The sequence below is a fragment of the Nanorana parkeri genome, unplaced genomic scaffold, assembly GCF_000935625.1.
Source record: "Nanorana parkeri isolate BGI_ZX_2015 unplaced genomic scaffold, ASM93562v1 scaffold1053, whole genome shotgun sequence".
Classification (NCBI taxonomy): domain Eukaryota; kingdom Metazoa; phylum Chordata; class Amphibia; order Anura; family Dicroglossidae; genus Nanorana; species Nanorana parkeri.
The window spans coordinates 18,970-30,114 of record NW_017307321.1 but is presented as its reverse complement, the minus strand read 5'-3'; positions in this window follow the sequence as shown (position 1 = coordinate 30,114).

Below are 11,145 nucleotides of genomic sequence, written 5' to 3'. Positions count from 1 at the left end.
CAAGGACATAAAAATTATTTATCAAAAAATGTATCATATTATAGCATATTCAATTCATATTATATAATACTTGAATAAATAATGTAAAAAAAACATCATCTTAATTATAATACATACACAAATTTCAACCTACAAATCATTAAAACCACCTAAAAAAAGAACCCAAAAATATCCCCAGCACAGGTACCCAATTCATTGCGTGTACACACTGAGTGGCCAGATTATTATGACCACCTGACGTTTGTAGACAAATTAGCTATAATTAGCTATAATTTCGCGCTGAAGTTGCTAGAGGGCCAGACCATTATAAATAGGGAAGCGGGTTGTTTGCCACAACAGTAGAAGTGATTTTTTTCTGAAGATATGGGTAAACAACGCGATTTAACAGCCTTTGAACGTGGGATGATTGTTGGTGCTCAAGCCATGAAGCGAGCATCAGCAAAACAGCAGAATTTGTTAAATGTTCAAGAGCAGCTGTTGTTAAAGTGTTTAAAGACTGGACTGTCAGCCGAAAATCTGGGTCTGAACGTGCGAATTGTGGCCGTCAGCGACTAGTCAATGTTAGGGCAGAACGGAGAGTGGCAAGACTGGTACAAGACAACAGAAGGGCAACAGTGCAGTGTCAGATTCCTCGCATCAGCTTCCAACATCTAGTGGAGTCACGAGGCGGCCCAACAAAGTCATCTCGTGGAGTTATCTCGTGGCCCAACGAAGTACTGATGGGGTGGTCATAATAATCTGGCCACTCAGTGTATATAGCACATACTGTATGTCCGGGTGTTGAATAATCGATTCTTGTCCTAATTTATTATGACATATAATTTATGTATATGGAAAACTTCACATATCTCCAGGAAACCTTCCTTCATTAATCCACGAATTGATGCATTGCATGTCACACATCTATTTGATTGCTTAGCATTATCCTTTCCACATGCATTGTGTATGAAATCGATGTCCCATTATGTTATTCATGAGATATCATATCTGATATATCATATCTGATATCTGAAACTGTGACCAATCTTTGTAGACGTTGCCTCATATGCCTGCGGAGAAAAGCTCTTCCAGTTCGAGCTACTCCAATGAAACATTTACAAAGTTCAGGTGCCATGGATTTAGTTTGTATAGATTTCCTCTGCATTGACAATGACTCAAGAGCAATTGAAAATATACTGGTGGTAACCGATCACTTCACTCGATACGCTCAAGCCTTTCCTACCAAGGATCAAAAAGCAGCTACAGTCGCAAGAGTGCTTTGGGAGAAGTACTTTATCCACTACGGCTTACCCCACAAATTGCACTCAGATCAAGGTAGGGACTTTGAGAGCAAGTTAATTAAGGAGTTATTCTAGCTGTTGAACATTTACAAGAGCCGGACTACTTCTTATCACCCTGAAGGTGATGATCTCCCTGAGTGGTTCAATAGAACTTTGCTTAATATGTTAGGTACTTTGCAGGCCGATTACAAGCGTACCTGGAGTCGTAAATTTGAAGCCATGTCTATAATAGTAAGAGACATGAGAGTACAGGATTCTCCCCATATTTCTTAATGTTCGGGAGGAAACCTAGACTGCCTATTGACCTCCTGCTAGGGGTCTCCATTGATGGCGTTGGTCATCAAAGTCATTATCAATATGTGGCTTGTCTGAAAGATATCCTCAAGATAGCTCATTGTTTGGCTTAAGAAAATGCTGCCAAATAAATGAAGGTTACAAAAGAAGGTTTGAGCTCCGTTTAAGATATAGAGACTTGAAACCTGATGAGTATTACTACGGAACTTGGGAGCATCTGGGAAGCATAAATTAACTGACCGATGGAGGAATTCGATTTTTACAGTGGTGGAGAAATTACCTGGAATACTTGTGTGCAAAATAAAGGGACCAGAAGGCAGGATAAAAACCTGGCATCAAAAGCATTTGCACGCTATTCTTCAAGTCAGTGAAGATAATTCAAAGAATATTTCTGAAAGTGACACTGACTACAGCATCAGGAAGACATTATGGCTGATCTTCCTAATACCAATGAGTATTGGACTGTAGTTCCAGAGGCCTCTAGCCCAACAGCTTCTCCTCTTCCGAGAGCAGAATCCTGCCATCCCTTCCCATGACACATAGTCCTAGTTAAGTACTTGAAAATCAAGGATTATCTCAGAGGGAAGTGCGTAGAGGGGAAAGAGTCAGACATCCACCACCCCTTTTGACCTATAATACTTTGGGAGATCCCAGATTTATCTCTCAGGCTCACCTTTACCATGCCTGGGTTGGGGCAGTATCTAATATGGTCAATATGCTACCTGTTTCTGCATCACCTGGCATGTATTTCTACTAACTTGTTTTTCTCAGAAAGCCATTGTGATGGAGAGAAGGGACAATGTTGTTTCTTTGACATTGTATTCCATTGATATACATTGTATCACCTTTGACGGAACATAAAGGTTTCACCCGGGGGAGTGCGTAGTGAACTGTTCTTTGATACACCTTCTGTGGTTTTGCTTATATTAATGCTTAGTAACTATCATAGAGTTCTGATACAAACAGATTCTTTCTTTTCATAGAATACGCTTCCTGTCCCTGATAAAAAGGTTAGGTAACCCCACAGTAATATAAATATAGGCTTTCCAGGAAGTAATATTCAGTGTGTCCTCATCCCATGTGTTGTGGAAAATACAGCATGCTAATTCTGTGCTCATCCAAATCAAAAAGTTCGAGTTCATCCAAACCAAAAAGGAGATACATTAGGCAAGTTTTACTGCATTGTGTAGTTCCACTTTCTATTATATTGTCATCAATCCTGTGTGATAATCCTGAGATCCCTGTCAGAGGTATCTCTGATTCAGTGTCATTGAGCTATTTTCATACCGCAAAATAATTGTGATTTCTGAGATGTATGAGATTTAAGTTCACCTAGCTAGGTTATATTAGGTGAATCTTCTGTTGTTGCAGTGCATACCTGCGGTTTTATTATTTAAAGGAAAAGTGCCCTTTTTGGTTTGGAATTCCCTAACTAGTATTAGCTTAGGGAACAGTAAATAGTATAGGGTAGAGGTAGGTTAGGCATCCAACGGCCGCTTAGACAGTTAGAGGCCCAGCTGCATTGATAGTCTAGAATTAGGACAGGGACCAAGAGATAGGATAGACAGGTCTGTTTCGCTTTATATAGGCAACGCATTCCAGATTTGATCGTCAAGCAGTGTATTTATCTGCTGCCACTCCAGCATTGCGTCTTCTCAAGCCGGATTGTACTCCGCCTTAAATATCATCTCACCAGGGGCCCCTGCAACTGGACTTTACTGCAATCCATAATTGGAGGTATCTGTGCAAAGTGACTGTGTGTGTATATGTGTGTGTGTATATATACACTGAGTGGCCAGATTATTATGACCAACTGATTTTTGTAGGCAAATGATCTATAATTAGCTATAATTTCGCGCTGAAGTTGCTAGAGCGCCAGACCATTATAAATAGGGAAGCAGGTTGTTTACCACGACAGTATATAGTTACATAGTTACATAGTATTTGAGGTTGAATAAAGACATTAGTCCATCAAGTCCAACCTATAGGATCTCATTCTTAGGAGTACTTGTACCCCTGTATATTACGGTCGTCCAAAAGTTTCTTGAATAATTCCACACTGTTAGCTGAAATCAATGCCTGTGGCAGTGAGTTCCAGACCCTAACCACTCTAACTGTGAAGAACCCCCTTCGCACCTTGTGCTGGAATTTTTTCTCCACCAATTTTAGGTGGTGGCCTCTAGTCTTTGTAATGGAGTTAATTTGAAATAGTTTGTCGCTGATGTTGCTTTCACATTTGAACATCTTGTACATGGAAATCATATCCCCCCTTAATCTCCTCACCTCCAATGTGAACATGTTTAAATTTATTAGCCTCCTCTCATAGCTCTGGTCCTCCATACCCCTAATTAGTTTGGTTGCCCTCCGCTGGACTTTCTCCTTGTCGTTTGTGACTAGCTTCCCGCTTTCATCCTTTATTGGGCCTATCTGCTCCTTTCTCACCTTTTTACTATTAATATATTGGTAGAATTTTTTGGGGTTCTTTTTACTATCAACGGCGATATGCTTTTCGCACTCAATTTTAGCTGCCCGGATTTTTGTTATATTCTTTGTAGTTAAGGTATTTTATAAATGCCGCTCTCTTGTCCTTGATGTGTTGTTTTACAGTTTTATGAAGCCATATAGGTTTAGTCTTTGATCTTTTGCTTTTGCTCCCTAAAGGTATACACTTTGAAGTAGCAGTATGTAGTGTGTTTTTAAAACAATCCCACATCTGGTCTGTGTTTAGGTTGTGAAATAAGTTTTCCCATTTTATTTCCTCCACTAGGTTGCGCAGCTTATCAAAGTTGCCCCTTCTGAAATGTAGTGTTCTTGTCCGTCCAGCCCACTTCCCTCTTCTGTATTCAATATTAAAAGTAATCACATTGTGATCACGATTACCCAGTGACTCCGCAATTACAATATCCTCGATTAACTCCCCATTATTAGTGATAATTAGATCTAAGATGGCATTTTTTCTGGTCAGAGTCTCCACCATATGGTCCATGAAATTGTCTCGCAACATGTTCAGAAATCCCGCCCACCTTTGCTCTTCTATTTTATTTGCCAGACTTCTAGCGTTGGTGTACATACATTTAATTCCTTTCTTTTTGTGGGACCAAAGTTTACTTCCTTCTTCTTCCCCATTATTTTTATTGTTATTGTTCTGCCTTGATTTCGGTCGTGCATTGGTAGTTATATTTACTTGTGCCAATGGATTTCCTATATTGACTGGAGTGAGCCCACTATTAGAATTTATTTTTTTCTGAAGATATGTGTAAACAACGCGATTTAAAAGCCTTTGAACGTGGGAGGATTTTTGGCGCGGAGCCAAGGAGCGAGTATCAGCAAAACAGCAGAATTCATTAAATGTTCAAGAGCAGCTGCTGTTAAAGTGTTCAAAGACTGGACTGTCAGCCGAAAATATGGGTTTGAACGTGCGAATTGTGGCCGTCAGCGACTAGTCAATGTTAGGGCAGAACGGAGAGTGGCAAGACTGGTACAAGACAACAGAAGGGCAACAGTGCAGTGTCAGATTCCTCGCATCACCTTTCAACATCTCGTGGAGTCATGAGGCGGCCCAACGAAGTCATCTCGTAGCCCAACGAAGTTTGCAGGTTACAGGATGTTGGGGATATTAGTTCAGGGGAGACATTGCTGGAGCAGGACGCCTCCTCTATCCGCAGGGGGAGTGACTGCTCCAGTGAAGATGGGAGCAAGATGGAGGGACAGGAGAGACAGATTCTGGTGGTGGGGGATCCCATCATCAGACAGACAGGGTAATATGCCATCGGGACTGTGAGCGCCGAACAGTCTGTTGCTTACCGGGGGCTTGTGTTCGAAACATTGCGCAATGAATGGACAGATTACTGGATGAGGTTGGGCACGACCCAGCTGTTATGGTGCACATCGGCACTAGTGACAAAATAGGAGGCAAATGGAGTGTCCTAAAAAGCGAGTTCAAGGACTTAGGTGCTAGGTTGAAGAAAAGGACCTCCACGGTAGTATATTCTGAGATACTGCGGGGCCACGAGCCACTCCAGAGAGACAGCGAGAGTTGAGGGAACTTAACAAGTGGCTCCGGAGCTGGTGTCGGAAAGAGGGCTGTGGTTTCCTGGAGAACTGGGCTGACTTTTGAGTAGTAGGGGGGCGCAAGAAAGGAGTAAATGTGTAACCAATACTAGTACAGAAATCAAATGTATGTACAACAATGCTAGAAGTCTAGCAAATAAATTAGTAGAGCTCGAAGTTATGCTACTTCGATATAGTGGAATTAGCTGAAACTTGGCTAGACAGCACGCATGACTGGGCAACCAATATAGAAGGGTACAACCTGTTCTGGAGGGACAGGGTTGAGAGAAGGGGGTATGCATGTATGTTAAAAATAATCTAAATATGCACATACGTGACAATATCACGTCAGGGAGTAGAGACAGTGTGGAGTCCACTTAGGGGAAGAGGGGGAGGCTCACCTACACTCCAAATAGAAATAGCTGAGAAGCAGGGTAATGTTGTTGTGATGGGCGACTTCAATTATCCAGACATCAATTGGGCTAATAGAATCTCCCATTCGATAAAGGTGGCCGTTTTCTGAACCTGTTGCGGGACAACTTCATGGATCAGATGGTTGAGGTTCCAACTAGGAAAAATGCCATCCTAAATTTAATAATTTCCAATAATGCAGAGTTAGTTGAAGATATTGCAATTAGGGAGACACTGGGTAATAGGAAAGAGAAGTGTGTGGGTCGGACAAGAACACTAAGCTTCATAAGGGCAAACTTTGATAAGCTATGCCAGCTATGCAACATCGAATAGGACAACTTATTTCTCACACTGAACACTGACAAGAAGTAGGATTGTGGATAAGAATACACATAGCTCATTGCAAAATATAAGACAATGGTTGACAGAAGTCCAGGTTCAACATAGACTTGAAAAACTTAATGCAAATAAAGAATTAGGACCAGATAACCTGCACCCCAAGCTACTAAAAAAACTCAGCCAGGTTATAGCCTCATTTTCAAGGACTCCTTAATGACTGTTAGAGTACCAAGTGACTGGCGGAAGGCTACGCTAGTACCGATATTCAAAAAGGGGTCAAGATGCCAACCTGGGAACTACAGACCAGTCAGTCTTACATCTATAGTATGCAAACTATTAGAGGGAATGATTAAGGACTACTTAGTAGAGTTTGTTCATGATAATGGTATAGTAAATGATCATCAGCATGGATTTAGGAAGGACCGTTCCTGCCAGACCAATCTACTAACATCCTACGAAGGGGTAAGCAGAGATCTGGATGGAGGGAGGCCGGTGGATGTGGTATATCTAGATTATTCAAAAGTGTTCGACACAGTACCACAAAAACGATTACTACACAAGCTGAGGTCTATGGGCATAGATGAAATGGTGTGTACATGGATAGAGAACTGGTTACAGGAACGTGTCCAGAGAGTATCGATAAATGGCACCTTTTCAGATTGGTCTAGGGTCATGAGCGGCTTGCCCCAGGGATCTGTGCTAGGCCCCATGCTATTCAACCTGTTTATTAACAATATCGGGGAGGGCGTGAAAAGCCATGTATCCGTGTTTGCTGATGATACTAAAATCGGGAGGGTAATAGACACGGACTTAGACACTATAACATTACAGGAGGACCTGGATAAAGTAGGGGAGTGGGCAACTATATGGCAGATGAGGCTTAATGTCGATAAATGTAAAGTAGTGCACTTTGGGGTTAAAAACAGGCAAGCGGATTACACAATAATGGGAACTCCACTAGGGAAGTCAGAAATGGAAAAAGATCTGGGGGTCATAGTAGACTACAGATTGAATAACAGCATGCAATGCCAGGCTGCTGCAAACAAAGCGAGCAGAGTTCTGTCTTGTATTAAAAAGGGAATGTATTGCAGAGACAAGTCTATAATTTTGCCACTTTATAGATTACTGGTTCAGCCTCATCTGGAGTATGCAGTTCAGTTTTGGTCACCAATCCACAGAAAGGATGTCCTTGAGCTGGAAAGAGTCCAAAGAATGGCAACCAATTAAGGGTATGGAGGACCAACGAGACAAGGTTACTAAATTTAAACATGTTCATGCTGGAAGTAAGGAGATTAAGGGGGGACATGATTTTCATGTACAAGATGTTCAATGGTGATGGCAACATCAGCAATAAACTTTTTACGGTAAACTCCATAACAAAGACTAGAGGCCACCACCTAAAATTGGTGGAGAATTTTTTTTAGCACAAGGGGCGTAGAGGATTCTTCTTAGTTAGAGCGGTTAGGGTCTGGAACTCGCTGCCGCAAGCAGTGATTTCAGCTGGGAGTGTTGAATTGTTCAAAAAGCATTTGGACGATTTGCTCAGAGACCATAACATACATGTGTCCAGGTACCCTTAAGAACAAGATCACACAGGGACTCATACACACGCATACACATGCAGAATCACATGCTTACACACAATGGGTTGAACTTGATGGACCTGTGTCTTTATTCAACGTAAAATACTATGTAACTATGTAATAGACTCAGGACTCTGCAACGCAATGGACACATGACTCTGCAACGCAATGGACTCAGGACTCCGCAACAGACTTAGGACTCTGCAATACAATGGACTCAGGACTCTGCAATGCAATGGACTTTGCATTATATTATATGTAGAATGTATATGTTGTGTGGTATTGTGTGGCAATCCCACAGTAGATCCGGGGGTTGTAGTCACCCAGGACCAGGGCCGCCGTCAGGGGGGTACGGCCAATATTCAAGTAAGGGGCCCGGGCCGCGTGAGGGGCCCTTGAACCTTACATGAATATCGGCCGTCAGCCGTACAGTTGACTGGCAGTAGGTTTAGGCGGCCGCCCGGGCCCCGCAGCACCGGAGGAAGCCGGGGCCCGCACACTCGAGATTCTCAGCTGGTGTTCTCTGTGCGGGCCTCCGGTGTCCCCCTGTCTGTGACTGACTGCACACTACGTTTTTAAAGATGGCTGCCGCGATTAGCGGCGGCCATCTTTAAACCTGGCAAGTGCCCACACATTTAATATATTGCCGAAATGGCAATATATTAAATGAAAATCAGGTCCAGCGGGGAATCAGTATGACCTGCATCTCTTGCTGATGCAGATCATACTGATCGATCCCTCATGGTGCCGCCGCTGATTGGCAGGGATCAATTAGTATGGTCTGCATCAGCCTGAGATGCAGATCACAATCATCACACTGATCCTCCACTCGACCATTAGGATAATCCAAGTGCCACACTGGACCCCAGGAATGCAAAACAGGTAAGCAGGGGAGGGGGACATTTTTTAATTAACAATTGTTATTAGTTGTGTGTGTGTTTTTATTGTGTGTGTGTGATTTTTTTTCCATTAATGAAGCTATGTGTGTCTGTGTTTTTAATGAGTGTGTAATATGTATGTTTCATTACGTGTGTGTGTTTTTTTTTTAACCACTTCCTGCGGGTTGACATAAATGTACGTCCTGCGCTGGAAGTGGTTATACAAAGAGAACGGCTGCTCCTGCGCACCACTTGCTGTGCGTTCTGGCCAGAACGCACTGCATCGAGTTGCGGCCGACTCACTTTTTGGCAGAGGCAGGAGGGGGCCTGGCCGGCCATTGAAGTGAATGGCGCTGTAGCCATGCACTCCGGCCGCAATGCGATCACCCGCACGGGATCGCAAGGCACATTGTGCCTGCAGTGCGTTTGGGTGCTGTGCTGCAAGCACTATTTTGATCGCACTGTACCCGAACACACTGTAGGCACAATGTGCCTTGCGATCCCATGCGGGCGATCGCATTGCAGCCGGAGGGCGTGGCTACGGCGCCATTTACTTCAATGGCCCACTGTGCCCCCTTCAGCCTGGCCAAAAAGTGAGGCGGCCGCAATGCGAGCAGTGCGTTCTGGCCAGAATCGGACCAGAACGCACTGCTTATGGTGTGAACTAACCCTAAGGCCTGCGTCCAGTAGACATGTGCGATTCGTTTCGGAAAAATTAGTTTTCCGGACGAAATTCGTTAGCGGTCGTCTGTACACATTTTCGTTTGTGGACGAATTTTCATTGCAGCAAAGTGACAATTAAAAAAATGTTTTTATGTCACTTTGCTGCAATTAAACGAACGATACGAACATGAAATATGTACAGAGACTGATGTGACTGTAGGGGAGGGGACATTAGAGTGTAAGCTCCTCTGTACAGAGACTGATGTGACTGTGGGGGAGGGGACATTAGAGTGTAAGCTCCTCTGTACAGAGACTGATGTGACTGGCTCAGTGTTGTTCTCTGTACAGTGTTGTTCTATGTCAGAGCTAAATAAATAAAATAACAGCGTGACTGGCTCAGCGTGGCGGCGGGGAGGCCCACCCTGTTTCTCCGTTGCCCCGCCCTGTTCCTCTTCTGCCCCGCCTCCGCTGCCACCCCATTCCTCCCTTTGCATCTAGAGGCTGGGAGCCATACCCAGCCTGCTATTGTATATTTTAAAATGCAATAGCCAATAGCACTTTCTCCTTCAGGTCCCTCCTGTGCTGATTGACAGCAGGCAGTGGGCAGGTGCAATAGCCATCCTGCTGTTGGCTATTACAATTTCCCAGCAATAAAGTTTTTAAAAATAAAATTAAACAAACTAAAAATAAAAAGATTTAAAAATGTAAATGTAAAAGCAGGGAGGTGCAGTCTCATAATCTGTAGGCATGTGCACCAGCAAAAAAATTGTTTAGTTTCATTTAGTTTTGATTCGGATTTTGCGTTATTTCGTTTTTCAGGATTCGGGTCTGAAAGTCAATTAGTTTTCGGGATTCGGACGAAATGTGTTAGCGGTAGTCTGTACGATTTTCCGTTTCCTTTTCGTTCATTTTGTTGCAGCAAAGTGAGGAAATTTTTTTTTTAAATGTCACTTTGCTGCAACGGAAATTCGTCCACAAACTAAAATTCGTACAGGCTTCCGCTAACGAATTTCGTCTGAAATTTCGTTTTCGGAAATTCAGATTCGTTTTTATTCGGAATTTCTGTTATTCGGAAATTCGGATACATCTGAATCTCCAAATAACAAAAATTTGTCCAAAAATAATTTTTTTCCGAAACAAATCGCACATGTCTCATATTAGTTGTATGAAGAAATACAGATTATCTCAAAATAAGGTGAGCAAAGTCCTGCTCTGACTTAGAGGGTAATATTACTTCATACACCGAGCAGTGTGTTAATGATTGTATTCAAAGGTTATGTCATTAACAGGATAGAGAGGTCACATAAACCTCTTATCACTTATGAAGCAATTGAAGGCTTAACTAGAGCATATGCAGATCCAACACAACAGGGGTGACTGAACCAAGGACAAGTGGTATAACAGCATGTGATTAAAGTCCAGTATCAAGGTTGTATTTGCTGTTAGCAGTGGCAGATGAGATCTGTAGTCTTAGTAGATGAAGGGTTAACCTAAACCCTGTGTTTTAATCTGACAGCCGGCCGGAGGAGGGAGGAGCAGCGTGAAGCCGCGGGAGTAGGCGGCGTGGGGCGCTGTGTCCGGAATGAAAAGAGGTACGTTTATTACAGTGCCCCCCCTCGTAAAGGAACCCCTCTGGGGGTCCGAAGA